Below are 16,162 nucleotides of genomic sequence, written 5' to 3' on the forward strand. Positions count from 1 at the left end.
ATATTTCATATTTACGCGTTTGCTCATTTTTAGGACTATTTCATGTTTCCGCGTTTGATGCTCATTTTCAGGAATATTTCATGTTTATGCGTCTGATCCCCATTTTCAGGAATATTTCATATTTGCGCTTTTGATGCTCATTTTCAGGAATATTTCATGTTTATGCGTCTGATCCCCATTTTCAGGAATATTTCATGTTTGCGCTTTTGATGCTCATTTTCAGGAATATTTCATGTTTATGCGTTTGATGCACATTTTCAGGAATATTTCATGTTTATGCGTTTGATGCACATTTTCAGGAATATTTCATGTTTATGCGTCTGATGCCAATTTTCAGGAATATTTCATGTTTACGCTTTTGATGCTTATTTTCAGGAATATTTCATGTTTACGCTTTTGATACCCATTTTCAGGAATATTTCATTTTTATGCTTCTGATTCCCATTTTCAGGAATATTTCATGTTTATGCGTTTGATGCCCATTTTAAGGAATATTTCATGTTTACGCTTTTGATGCTCATTTTCAGGAATATTTTTTGTTTATACTTTTGATGCCTATTTTCAGGAATATTTCATATTTAAGTGTTTGATGCCCATTTTCAGGAATATTTCATATTCACACATTGGATGCCCATTTTCAGGAATATTTCATATTTAAATATTTGAAGCCCATTATCAGGAATTTTTCATGCTTACGCGTTTGATGCCCATTTTAAGGAATATTTCATGTTTACGCTTTTGATGCTCATTTTCAGGAATATTTTTTGTTTATACTTTTGATGCTTATTTTCAGGAATATTTAATGTTTACGCTTTTGATGCCCATTTTCAGGAATATTTCATTTTTATGCAAGTAAAAAGAGAAAGGAGAACATGATCTGAAGTATAGCTAATAACTGACCTCCATCCCTAATATACATAAAAACAAGAGCAAGGGTTGTTTGACTTTGAGTGAGGACAGTCATTAGTATATATTGGAGATAATATGCAATCCCACAAAATTGATTTATTACATAAATAATGAAAAGTACATTGTAAATAGATAAAAATTGATAATATCCAGATATCGGAACCTTGTTTCACCTCATCTTCACTTTGATACACTGTGGCTTTCCTTGGTATTTTGGTAGACTTTCCTTGGTATTTTGGTAGACCTTTATGATCTCCCCTTTGGACATATATGATCACATTCATTATGATATATATTTCTCATTTTTTCTTTTATTAGATTATATTTATTATTTTTTACACAATCACTATGAAATATGATGAATACACTGGTAATTATGATTATATATATCAAAAATTTTTCAGATCATTCTGGTCATGACAAAAAAAATTTTCCCTACCACTGCCGATTTCTGGGATATGTTTTCTGCTACCTTATGGGTCATCTCCAGGTTTTCCTCCATCTCCTCCTCCCCACGCTCCGACCTCGGCCAACTTATCAGCCTCAGCCCCGGGTGAGACATTCGCTGGGTTTTGATGACCTCCTTGTTTGTTGGAACTTTTGTCTTCTCCTTTTATTTGGGCTACCTCAGTAAGTAGCTTTTATCTACATTGGAGCAATGGTTATACTTTTTCTATATATATGCTATATCTCAATGTTAATTTATATTAACAGACCCAGAATTTCAAACTATCTCCTGATGAGTGGACGTTGAACCACGAAACGCGTAGAGCCTATAAGATATGAAGATAAACTATTTGAAGACTGATTTACATGTTGTTTGTTTATTTATTTATATAGTGTACTGATGGATTATGTATTCATTGATTGATTACTATGTATGTATTTTTATGAATTTAAATACTTCATGTTCAGTTCCGATATGTGGATATTCTCAATTTTTATCTATTTACAATCTACTTTTCATTATTTATGTAATAAATCAATTTTGTGAGATTGCATATTATCTCCAATATTTACTAATGACTGTCCTCACGCAAAGTCCCACAACCCTTGCTCTTGTTTTTATTTCATTTTTATGCGTCTGATGCCCATTTTCAGGAATATTTCATGTTTACGCATTTGATTCCCATTTTCAGGAATATTTCATGTTTATGCATTTGATGCCCATTTTCAGGAATATTTCATGATTGCGCATTTGATGACCATTCTCAGGAACATTTCATGTTCATGCGTTTGATGCCCATTTTCAGGAATTTTTCATGTTTACGCGTTTGATGCCCATTTTCAGGAATTTTTCATTTTTATGCATTTGATGCCTATTTTCAGGAATCGGCCAGTATTTTTTTTAGTTGTGTGTTGGACCCTCTTATATTGACTTTGAAGGCTTGCACCTTTATTAGGCATATGTTGGACTGGCTATAGGGGAGGTTGGATGCCAGTTTTTTTATTTTAGGTGTGTGTTGGACCCTCTTAATGGAGATTTAAGGTTTGTACTTTTATTAGGCGTGTGTTGGACTGGCTATAGGGGAGGTTGGAGGCCAGTAATTGTTTTTCTAGGTGTGTTTTCAACACTATATGAAGGTTGAAGGTATGTGTTGGACTGGCTATAGGGGAGGTTGGAGGCCAGTATTTCTTTTAGGTGTGTGTTGGACCCTCTTAATGGAGATTTAAGGTTTGTACTTTTATTAGGCGTGTGTTGGAATGGCTATAGGGGAGGTTGGAGGCCAGTATTTTTTTATTTTAGGTGGGTGTTGGACCCTCTATATGGAGATTTAAGGTTTGTACTTCTATTAGGTGTGTGTTGGACTGGCTATAGGGGAGGTTGGAGGTCAGTATATTTTTTTATTTTAGCTGTGTTGGACCCTCTATATGGAGATCTAAGGTTTGTACTTTTATTAGGCGTGTGTTGGACTGGCTGTAGGGGAGGTTGGAGGCCAGTATTTTTTTATTTTAGATAAGAAAAAGACCCCTGGGGAGATGGGGCCAGTTATAGCGCTTGCTGGGGTAAACCAGGGGTGGACAGTGGCCTGTCAATGTCCCAGGTTATGGAAGAGTAGGCTTATTAATAAAGTGCTAAGTGCTAATAAATAAATTGAATAGTGTGAGTGTTTATCATAATTAATCTAACATGAATGGATGGATGGATGGCAGTCAAATGACATAAATAGCATAAAACATGATCAAATAAATACTGTCATATTAAAAACATATTAGTGCTGCGAGTACAAAGGTGCAAAAATAGGACATGAATTATGATCAATTAATAAAAAAACAATACTAGTGCTTAGCTGCAAATGCAAAGGTGCAAATAATAACAGTCCAAATAAAAGTTCATATAGTGACTAGGGTGAAATTGATAAATAAATTTGGGGTGCCAAATAAAATGATAAATAAATCTTGGGTGCCAAATAAGCAAAGTGCAGGTGCTCTGTGCTGAATCCTCCAATAATCCAATGCTGGTACTTGTGATGTCACAGTGAGGAAATAATGGGGGATGGGAGAGAATTGGGAGGTTGGAGGCCAGTAACATTTTTTAGGTGTCAGTTTGACACTCTATATAAAGGTTGAAGGTTTGTATTTTACTAACGCGTGTGTTGGACTGGCTATAGGGGAGGTTGGAGGCCAGGTTTTTTAGGTGTGTGTTGGACGCTCTATATGGAAGTTGAAGGTTTGTACTTAGGTGTGTGTTGGACTGGATATAGGGGAGGCTGGAGACCAGAATATTTTAGGTGTGTCTAGGACCCTCTATATGTAGGCTGAAAGTTTGTACTTTTTATTAGGCATGTGTTGGACTGGCTATAGGGGAGGTTGGAGGCCAGTATTTTATTTTTCTAGGTGTGTGTTCAACAATATATGAAGGTTTGTATTTTTCTTAGGCGTGTGTTGGACTGGCTATAGGGGAGGTTAAAGGCCAGTATTTTTTTAGGTGTGTGTTGGACCCTATATATGGAAGTTGAAGGTGTGTACTTAGACGTATGTTGGATTGACTGTAGGGGAGGCTGGAGGCCAGTATGTTTTTATTTCAGGTGTGTGTTGGACCCTCTATATGGAGGTTTAAGTTTTTATACTTTTATTAGGAGTGTGTTGGACTGGCTATAGGGGAGGTTGGAGGCTAGTATATTTTTAGGTGTGTGTTGGACCCTCTGTACGGAAGTTTATGGCTTTTAATTTTATTAGACATGTGTTGGACCCTCTGTATGGAAGTTTATGGCTTGTACTTTTATTAGACGTGTGTTGGACTGGCTATAGGAGAGGTTGGAGGCCAGTATTTTTTTATTTTAGGTGTGTGTTAGACCCTCTATATAGAGATTTAAGGTTTTTACTTTATTAGATGTGTGTTGGACTGGCTGCAGAGGACTTTGGAGGCCAGTACTTTTTATTTTAGGTGTGTGTTGGACCCTCTATATGGAGATTTAAGGTTTGTACTTTTATTAGATGTGTGTTGGACTTGGACTGGCTATAGGGGAGGTTGGAGGCCAGTATTTTAGGTGTATTCAATGTTTGTTTTTTTATTAGGCGTGTGTTAGACTGACTATCAGGGAGGTTGGAGGCCCATAATTTTTTTCAGGTGTGTGTTGGACCTTCTATATGGAGGTTGAAGGTTTGTATTTAGGCGGGTGTTGGTCTGGCTATAGGTGAGGTAAGAGGCCTGTATTTTTTTATTTCAGGAGTGTATTGTGCTCTATATATGTAGGTTGAAGGGTTGTACTTAGGCGTGTGTTGGACTGGCTATAGGGGAGGTTGGAGGCCAGTAATTTTCTAGTTGTGTGTTTGACCTTTTATATGGAGGTTAAAGGTTTGTACTTTTATTAGGCGTAGGGGAGGTTGGAGGCCATTATTTTTTCTTTATAAGATGTGTGTGTTGGACCCTCTATATGGAGGTTTAAGGTTTGTACTTTTATCAGTTATTTGTTGGATTGGCTATAGGGGAGGTTGGAGGCCAGTAATTTTTTCTAGGTGTGTGTTCGATCCTATATATGGAGGTTGAAGGTTTGTACTTGGGCGTGTGTTGGACTGGCTATAGGGGAGGTTGGAGGCCAGTAATTTCTGTAAGTGTTTGACCTTATATATGGAGGTTGAAGGTTTTTACTTTTAGTAGGTGTGTGTTTGATTGGCTATAGGGGAGATGGAGGCCAGTAATATTTTTTCTAGGTGTGTTGGACCATCTATAGAGTGGAGGCTGGCACTTTCATTAGGCATGTGTTGGGCTGTGCACTGCATATCCCTCTATCCCTCTTGTCAAGAATTTTTCATCTTTATGCATTTGATGCCCATTATAAGGATTATTTCACATTTACCAGTTTGATGCCCATTTTCAGGATTATTTCACATTTACGCGTTTGATGCCCATTTTCAAAATTATTTCATATTTACGCGTTTGATGCCAAATTTCGGGAATATTTGATATTTACACGTTTGATGCCCATTTTCAGGAATATTTGATATTTATGCGTTTGATGCCCATTTTTAGGAATATGATATTTAAGCGATTGATGCCCATTTTCAGGAATATTTCATGTTTATGCGTTTGATGCCCATTTTCAGGAATATTTCATGTTTATGCGTTTGATGCACATTTTTAGGAATATTTCATATTGACATGTTTGATGCCCATTTTCCAGGAATATTTGATATTTTCGCGTCTGATGCCCATTTTCAGAAATATTTGATATTTACGCGTTTGATGCCCATTTCCAGGAATATTTGATATTTTTGCGTTTGATACCCATTTTCAGGCTTATTTCATATTTACACATTTCACCATTTTCAGGAATATAAAATATTTACGCGTTTGATGCTCATTTTCAGGAATATTTCCTGTTTATGCGTTTGTTGCCCATTTTTAGGAAAATTTGATATTTACATGTTTGATACCCATTTTCAGGAATATTTCATATTGACGAATTTGATGCCCATTTTCAGGAATATTTCATATTGACGAATTTGATACCCATTTTCAGGATTATTATTTGAGATTTATGCTTTTGATGTCCATTTTCAGGAATATTTCATGTTTACGCGTTTAATGCTCATTTTCAGGAATATTTCATGTTTATGCGTTTGATGGCCATTTTAAAGAATTATTTCATGTTTATGCGTTTGATGCTCATTTTCAGGAATATTTCATGCTCACACGTTTGATGCTCATTTTCAGGAATATTGCATGTTTACGCATTTGATGCTCATTTTCAAGAATATTTTATGTATATGCTTTTGATGCCCATTTTCAGGATAAATTTAATGTTTACTTTTTTTGATGCTCATTTTCAGGAATATTTCATATTTATGTGTTTGATGCCCATTTTCAGGAATATTGCATGTTTGTGTCTGATGCCCATTTTCAGGAATATTTCATGTTTACTCTATTGATGCTCATTTTCATTAATATTTCATGTTTGTGTCAGATGCCCATTTTCGGGAATATATCATGTTTACACTTTTGATGTGTTTGATGCCCATTTTCAGGAATATTTCATGTGTATGCGTTTGATGCCCATTTTCAGGAATATTTCATGTTTACTCTTTTGATGCTCATTTTCAGTAATATTTAATCTTTATGCGTTTGATGCCCATTTTCTGGAATATTTCATGTTTATGCGTTTGCTCATTTCCAGGAATATTTCATGTTTACGTGTTTGATGCTCATTTTCAGGAATATTTCATGTTTTTTGCGTCTGATGCCCATTTTCAGGAATATTTAATGTTTACGCTTTTGATGCCCATTTTCAGGAATATTTTATATTTATGCATTGGAATTCCAATTTTCAGGAATATTTCATATTTTAGTTTTTGATGCCCATTTTCAGGAATATTTCATATTGACGCATTTGATGCTCATTTTCAGGAAAATTTCATATTTACGCATTTGATGCCCATTTCCAGGAATATTTCATGTTTACGCGTTTGCTTATTTTCAGGACTATTTCATGTTTACGCGTTTGATGCTCATTTTCAGGAATATTTCATGTTTTTTGTATCTGATTCCCATTTTCAGGAATATTTAATGTTTACGCTTTTGATGCCCATTTTCAGGAATATTTCATAATTACGCGTTTGATGCCCATTTTCAGGAATATTTGATATTTATGCGTTTGATGCCCATTTTCTGGAATATTTCATGTTTATGCGTTTGCTCATTTCCAGGAATATTTCATGTTTACGCGTTTGATGCTCATTTTCAGGAATATTTCATGTTTTTTGCGTCTGATGCCCATTTTCAGGAATATTTAATGTTTACGCTTTTGATGCCCATTTTCAGGAATATTTCATGTGTCTGCGTTTGATGCCTATTTTCAGGAATATTTAATGTTTACTCTTTTGATGCTCATTTTCTGGAATATTTCATGTTTACGCTTTTGATACCCATTTTCAGGAATATTGCATGTTTACGCATTTGATGCTCATTTTCAGGAATATTTCATCTTTATGCGTTTGATGCCCATTTTCTGGAATATTTCATGTTTATGCGTTTGCTCATTTCCAGGAATATTTCATGTTTACGCGTTTGATGCTCATTTTCAGGAATATTTAATGTTTACGCTTTTGATGCCCATTTTCAGGAATATTTCATGTGTCTGCGTTTGATGCCTATTTTCAGGAATATTTAATGTTTACTTTTTTGATGCTCATTTTCTGGAATATTTCATGTTTATGCGTTTGATGCCCATTTTCTGGAATATTTCATGTTTATGCGTTTGATGCCCATTTTCTGGAATATTTCATGTTTATGTGTTTAATGCTCATTTCCAGGGATATTTTATGTTTATGCGTCTGATGCCTATTTTCAGGATTATATTACATGTTTGCACTTTTGATGCTCATTTTCAGGAATATTTCATATTTATGTGTTTGATGCCTATTTTTTCAGGAATATTGCATGTTTATGTGTCTGATGCCCATTTTCAGGAATATTTCATGTTTACGCTTTTGATGCTCATTTTCAGGAATATTTCATGTGTATGCGTTTGATGCCCATTTTCAGGAATATTTCATGTTTACTCTTTTGATGCTCATTTTCAGTAATATTTCATCTTTATGCGTTCGATGCCCATTTTCTGGAATATTTCATGTTTATGCGTTTGCTCATTTCCAGGAATATTTCATGTTTACGTGTTTGATGCTCATTTTCAGGAATATTTCATGTTTTTTGCGTCTGATGCCCATTTTCAGGAATATTTAATGTTTACGCTTTTGATGCCCATTTTCAGGAATATTTTATATTTATGCATTGGAATTCCAATTTTCAGGAATATTTCATATTTTAGTTTTTGATGCCCATTTTCAGGAATATTTCATATTGACGCATTTGATGCTCATTTTCAGGAAGATTTCATATTTACGCATTTGATGCCCATTTTCAGGAATATTTAATGTTTATGCGTTTGATGCCCATTTTCAGGAATATTGCATGTGTATGCGCTTGATGCCCATTTTCAGGAATATTTAATGTTTTCGCTTTTGATGCTCATTTTCAGGAATATTTCATATTTACGCATTGGATGCCCAATTTTCAGGAATATTTCATATTTACACATTGGATGCCCATTTTTAGGAATATTTCATATTTTCATATTTGAAGCCCATTTTCAGGAATATTTCATGTTTACGCTTTTGATGTTCATTTTCAGTAACATTTCATGTATGCGTTTGATGCTCATTTTCAGGAATATTTCATATTTGCACGTTTGATGCCCATTTTCAGGCATATTTGATATTGATGAGTTTGATGCCCATTTTCAGGAATATTTCATGTGTATGCGTTTGATAACCATTTTCAGGAATATTTCATGTATATGCATTTGATGTCCATTTTCAGTAATATTTCATGTTTATGCGTTTGATGCTCATTTCCAGGAAAAAATCATGTTTCCACGTTTGATGCCCATTTTCAGGAATATTTCATGTTTACGCGTTTGCTCATTTTTAGGACTATTTCATGTTTACGCGTTTGATGCTCATTTTCAGGAATATTTCATGTTTTTGCGTCTGATGCCCATATTCAGGAATATTTAATGTTTACGCTTTTGATGCTAATTTTCAGGAATATTTCATATTTACGCATTTGATGCCCATTTTCAGGAATATTTTATATTTATGCATTGGAATTCCAATTTTCAGGAATATTTCATATTTTAGTTTTTGATGCCCATTTTCAGGAATATTTCATATTGACGCATTTGATGCTCATTTTCAGGAAGATTTCATATTTACGCATTTGATGCCCATTTCCAGGAATATTTCATGTTTACGCGTTTGCTTATTTTCAGGACTATTTCATGTTTACGCGTTTGATGCTCATTTTCAGGAATATTTCATGTTTTTTGCATCTGATTCCCATTTTCAGGAATATGTAATGTTTACGCTTTTGATGCCCATTTTCAGGAATATTTCATAATTACGCGTTTGATGCCCATTTTCAGGAATATTTGATATTTATGCATTTGATGCCCATTTTGGGGAATATTTCATATTGACACGTTTGATGCCCATTTTCAGAAATTCATATTGACGGGTCTGATGCCCATTTTTAGGAATATTTCATGTTTACGTTTTGATGCTCATTTTCAGGAATATTTCATATTTATGTGTTTGATGCCCATTTTCAGGAATATTGCATGTTTATGCTTTTGATGCTCATTTTCAGGAATATTTCATGTTTATGTGTTTGATGCTCATTTTCAGGAATATTTAATGTTTGTGTCTGATGCCCATTTTCAGGAATATTTCATATTTACACTTTTGATGCTCATTTTCAGGAATATTTAATGTTTATGCGTTTGATGCCCATTTTCAGGAATATTGCATGTGTATGCGCTTGATGCCCATTTTCAGGAATATTTAATGTTTTCGCTTTTGATGCTCATTTTCAGGAATATTTCATATTTACGCATTGGATGCCCAATTTTCAGGAATATTTCATATTTAGGTGTTTGAAGCCCATTTTCAGGAATATTTCATGTTTACGCTTTTGATGTTCATTTTCAGTAACATTTCATGTATGCGTTTGATGCTCATTTTCAGGAATATTTCATATTTGCACGTTTGATGCCCATTTTCAGGCATATTTGATATTGATGAGTTTGATGCTCATTTTCAGGAATATTTAATGTTTACGCTTTTGATGCCCATTTTCAGGAATATTTCATGTGTCTGCGTTTGATGCCTATTTTCAGGAATATTTAATGTTTACTTTTTTGATGCTCATTTTCTGGAATATTTCATGTTTATGCGTTTGATGCCCATTTTCTGGAATATTTCATGTTTATGCGTTTGATGCCCATTTTCTGGAATATTTCATGTTTATGTGTTTAATGCTCATTTCCAGGGATATTTTATGTTTATGCGTCTGATGCCTATTTTCAGGATTATATTACATGTTTGCACTTTTGATGCTCATTTTCAGGAATATTTCATATTTATGTGTTTGATGCCTATTTTTTCAGGAATATTGCATGTTTATGTGTCTGATGCCCATTTTCAGGAATATTTCATGTTTACGCTTTTGATGCTCATTTTCAGGAATATTTCATGTGTATGCGTTTGATGCCCATTTTCAGGAATATTTCATGTTTACTCTTTTGATGCTCATTTTCAGTAATATTTCATCTTTATGCGTTCGATGCCCATTTTCTGGAATATTTCATGTTTATGCGTTTGCTCATTTCCAGGAATATTTCATGTTTACGTGTTTGATGCTCATTTTCAGGAATATTTCATGTTTTTTGCGTCTGATGCCCATTTTCAGGAATATTTAATGTTTACGCTTTTGATGCCCATTTTCAGGAATATTTTATATTTATGCATTGGAATTCCAATTTTCAGGAATATTTCATATTTTAGTTTTTGATGCCCATTTTCAGGAATATTTCATATTGACGCATTTGATGCTCATTTTCAGGAAGATTTCATATTTACGCATTTGATGCCCATTTTCAGGAATATTTAATGTTTATGCGTTTGATGCCCATTTTCAGGAATATTGCATGTGTATGCGCTTGATGCCCATTTTCAGGAATATTTAATGTTTTCGCTTTTGATGCTCATTTTCAGGAATATTTCATATTTACGCATTGGATGCCCAATTTTCAGGAATATTTCATATTTACACATTGGATGCCCATTTTCAGGAATATTTCATATTTTCATATTTGAAGCCCATTTTCAGGAATATTTCATGTTTACGCTTTTGATGTTCATTTTCAGTAACATTTCATGTATGCGTTTGATGCTCATTTTCAGGAATATTTCATATTTGCACGTTTGATGCCCATTTTCAGGCATATTTGATATTGATGAGTTTGATGCCCATTTTCAGGAATATTTCATGTGTATGCGTTTGATAACCATTTTCAGGAATATTTCATGTATATGCATTTGATGTCCATTTTCAGTAATATTTCATGTTTATGCGTTTGATGCTCATTTCCAGGAAAAAATCATGTTTCCACGTTTGATGCCCATTTTCAGGAATATTTCATGTTTACGCGTTTGCTCATTTTTAGGACTATTTCATGTTTACGCGTTTGATGCTCATTTTCAGGAATATTTCATGTTTTTGCGTCTGATGCCCATATTCAGGAATATTTAATGTTTACGCTTTTGATGCTAATTTTCAGGAATATTTCATATTTACGCATTTGATGCCCATTTTCAGGAATATTTTATATTTATGCATTGGAATTCCAATTTTCAGGAATATTTCATATTTTAGTTTTTGATGCCCATTTTCAGGAATATTTCATATTGACGCATTTGATGCTCATTTTCAGGAAGATTTCATATTTACGCATTTGATGCCCATTTCCAGGAATATTTCATGTTTACGCGTTTGCTTATTTTCAGGACTATTTCATGTTTACGCGTTTGATGCTCATTTTCAGGAATATTTCATGTTTTTTGCATCTGATTCCCATTTTCAGGAATATGTAATGTTTACGCTTTTGATGCCCATTTTCAGGAATATTTCATAATTACGCGTTTGATGCCCATTTTCAGGAATATTTGATATTTATGCATTTGATGCCCATTTTGGGGAATATTTCATATTGACACGTTTGATGCCCATTTTCAGAAATTCATATTGACGGGTCTGATGCCCATTTTTAGGAATATTTCATGTTTACGTTTTGATGCTCATTTTCAGGAATATTTCATATTTATGTGTTTGATGCCCATTTTCAGGAATATTGCATGTTTATGCTTTTGATGCTCATTTTCAGGAATATTTCATGTTTATGTGTTTGATGCTCATTTTCAGGAATATTTAATGTTTGTGTCTGATGCCCATTTTCAGGAATATTTCATATTTACACTTTTGATGCTCATTTTCAGGAATATTTAATGTTTATGCGTTTGATGCCCATTTTCAGGAATATTGCATGTGTATGCGCTTGATGCCCATTTTCAGGAATATTTAATGTTTTCGCTTTTGATGCTCATTTTCAGGAATATTTCATATTTACGCATTGGATGCCCAATTTTCAGGAATATTTCATATTTAGGTGTTTGATGCCCATTTTCAGGAATATTTCATATTTACACATTGGATGCCCATTTTCAGGAATATTTCATATTTTCATATTTGAAGCCCATTTTCAGGAATATTTCATGTTTACGCTTTTGATGTTCATTTTCAGTAACATTTCATGTATGCGTTTGATGCTCATTTTCAGGAATATTTCATATTTGCACGTTTGATGCCCATTTTCAGGCATATTTGATATTGATGAGTTTGATGCCCATTTTCAGGAATATTTCATGTGTATGCGTTTGATAACCATTTTCAGGAATATTTCATGTATATGCATTTGATGTCCATTTTCAGTAATATTTCATGTTTATGCGTTTGATGCTCATTTCCAGGAAAAAATCATGTTTCCACGTTTGATGCCCATTTTCAGGAATATTTCACGTTTACGCGTTTGCTCATTTTTAGGACTATTTCATGTTTACGCGTTTGATGCTCATTTTCAGGAATATTTCATGTTTTTGCGTCTGATGCCCATATTCAGGAATATTTAATGTTTACGCTTTTGATGCTAATTTTCAGGAATATTTCATATTTACGAATTTGATGCCCATTTCCAGGAATATTTCATGTTTACGCGTTTGCTCATTTTCAGGTCTATTTCATGTTTACGCGTTTGATGCTCATTTTCAGGAATATTTCATGTTTTTGCGTCTGATGCCCATTTTCAGGAATATTTAATGTTTACGCGTTTGATGCCCATTTTAAGGAATATTTATGAATTTGATGCCCATTTTGGGGAATATTTCATATTGACACTTTGATGCCCATTTTCAGAAATTCATATTGACGCGTCTGATGCCCATTTTCAGGAATATTTGATATTTATGCATTTGATGCCTATTTTGGGGAATTTTTCATATTGACACGTTTGATGCCCATTTTCAGAAATTCATATTGACGCGTCTGATGCCCATTTTCAGGAATATTTCATGTTTACGTTTTGATGCTCATTTTCAGGAATATTTCATGTATATGCGTTTGATGCTCATTTTCAGGAATATTTCATATTTACGTGTGATGCCCATTTTCAGTAATATTGCATGTTTATGCTTTTGATGCCCATTTTCAGGAATATTTAATGTTTACTTTGATGCTCATTTTCAGGAATATTTCATATTTAAGTTTTTGATGCCCATTTTCAGGAATATTTCATATTGACGCATTTGATGCTCATTTTCAGGAATATTTCATGTATATGCGTTTGATGCCCATTTTCAGGAATATTGCATATTTACGCATTTGATGCTCATTTTCAGGAATATTTCATCTTTATGCGTTTGATGCCCATTTTCTGGAATATTTCATGTTTATGCGTTTGCTCATTTCCAGGAATATTTCATGTTTACGCGTTTGCTTATTTTCAGGACTATTTCATGTTTACGCGTTTGATGCTCATTTTCAGGAATATTTCATGTTTTTGCGTCTGATGCCCATATTCAGGAATATTTAATGTTTACGCTTTTGATGCTAATTTTCAGGAATATTTCATATTTACGCATTTGATGCCCATTTCCAGGAATATTTCATGTTTACGCGTTTGCTCATTTTCAGGTCTATTTCATGTTTACGCGTTTGATGCTCATTTTCAGGAATATTTCATGTTTTTGCGTCTGATGCCCATTTTCAGGAATATTTAATGTTTACGCGTTTGATGCCCATTTTAAGGAATATTTATGAATTTGATGCCCATTTTGGGGAATATTTCATATTGACACTTTGATGCCCATTTTCAGAAATTCATATTGACGCGTCTGATGCCCATTTTCAGGAATATTTCATGTTTACGTTTTGATGCTCATTTTCAGGAATATTTCATGTATATGCGTTTGATGCTCATTTTCAGGAATATTTCATATTTACGTGTGATGCCCATTTTCAGTAATATTGCATGTTTATGCTTTTGATGCCCATTTTCAGGAATATTTAATGTTTACTTTGATGCTCATTTTCAGGAATATTTCATATTTAAGTTTTTGATGCCCATTTTCAGGAATATTTCATATTGACGCATTTGATGCTCATTTTCAGGAATATTTCATGTATATGCGTTTGATGCCCATTTTCAGGAATATTGCATATTTACGCATTTGATGCTCATTTTCAGGAATATTTCATCTTTATGCGTTTGATGCCCATTTTCTGGAATATTTCATGTTTATGCGTTTGCTCATTTCCAGGAATATTTCATGTTTACGCGTTTGCTCATTTTCAGGAATATTTCATGTTTACGCTTTTGATGCCCATTTTCAGGAATATTTCATGTGTCTGCGTTTGATGCCTATTTTAAGGAATATATAATGTTTACTCTTTTGATGCTCATTTTCAGGAATATTTCATGTTTGTGTCAGATGCCCATTTTCAGGAATATTTCATGTTTACACTTTTGATGCGTTTGATGCCCATTTTCTGGAATATTTCATGTTTATGCTTTTGATGCTCACTTTCAGGAATATTTCATGTATATGCGTTTGATGCCCATTTTCAGGAATATTGCATGTGTATGCGTTTGATGCCCATTTTCAGGAATATTTAATGTTTACGCTTTTGATGCCCATTTTCAGGAATATTTCATATTTACGCATTGGATGCCCAATTTTCAGGAATATTTCATCTTTATGCGTTTGATGCCCATTTTCTGGAATATTTCATGTTTATGCGTTTGATGCCCATTTTCCAGGAATATTTGATATTTTCGCGTTTGATGCCCATTTTCAGGAATATTTGATATTTACGCGTTTGATACCTATTTTCAGGAATATTTCATATTTACGCGTTTGATGCCCATTTCCAGGAATATTTGATATTTTTGCATTTGATACCCATTTTCAGGCTTATTTCATATTTACACATTTCACCATTTTCAGGAATATAACATATTTACGCGTTTGATGCTCATTTTCAGGAATATTTCCTGTTTATGCGTTTGTTGCCCATTTTCAGGAATATTTGATATTTACACGTTTGATGCCCATTTTAAGGAATATTTCATGTTTATGCGTTTGTTGCCCATTTTTAGGAAAATTTGATATTTACACGTTTGATGCTCATTTTCAAAAATATTTCATATTTACGCTTTTAATGCCCATTTTCAGGAATATTTCATGATTACGCGTTTGATGCCCATTTTCAGGAATTTTTGTTATTTACATGTTTGATACCCATTTTCAGGAATATTTCATATTGACGAATTTGATGCCCATTTTCAGGAATATTTCATATTGACGAATTTGATGCCCATTTTCAGGAATATTTGTTTACATGTTTGATGCCCATTTTCAGGAATATTTTATATTTATGCGTTTGATGCCCATTTTCAGGAATATTTGATATTTACACGTTTGATGCCTATTTTTGGAAATAGGGAGGTTGGAGGTCAGTATATTTTTTTATTTTAGCTGTGTGTTGGACCCTCTATATGGAGATCTAAGGTTTGTACTTTTATTAGGCGTGTGTTGGACTGGCTGTAGGGGAGGTTGGAGGCCAGTATTTTTTTATTTTAGATAAGAAAAAGACCCCTGGGGAGATGGGGCCAGTTATAGCGCTTGCTGGGGTAAACCAGGGGTGGACAGTGGCCTGTCAATGTCCCAGGTTATGGAAGAGTAGGCTTATTAATAAAGTGCTAAGTGCTAATAAATAAATTGAATAGTGTGAGTGTTTATCATAATTAATCTAACATGAATGGATGGATGGATGGCAGTCAAATGACATAAATAGCATAAA

The sequence above is a fragment of the Pelophylax lessonae genome (assembly GCF_965119305.1).
Source record: "Pelophylax lessonae genome assembly, chromosome: 3".
NCBI classification, from domain to species: domain Eukaryota; kingdom Metazoa; phylum Chordata; class Amphibia; order Anura; family Ranidae; genus Pelophylax; species Pelophylax lessonae.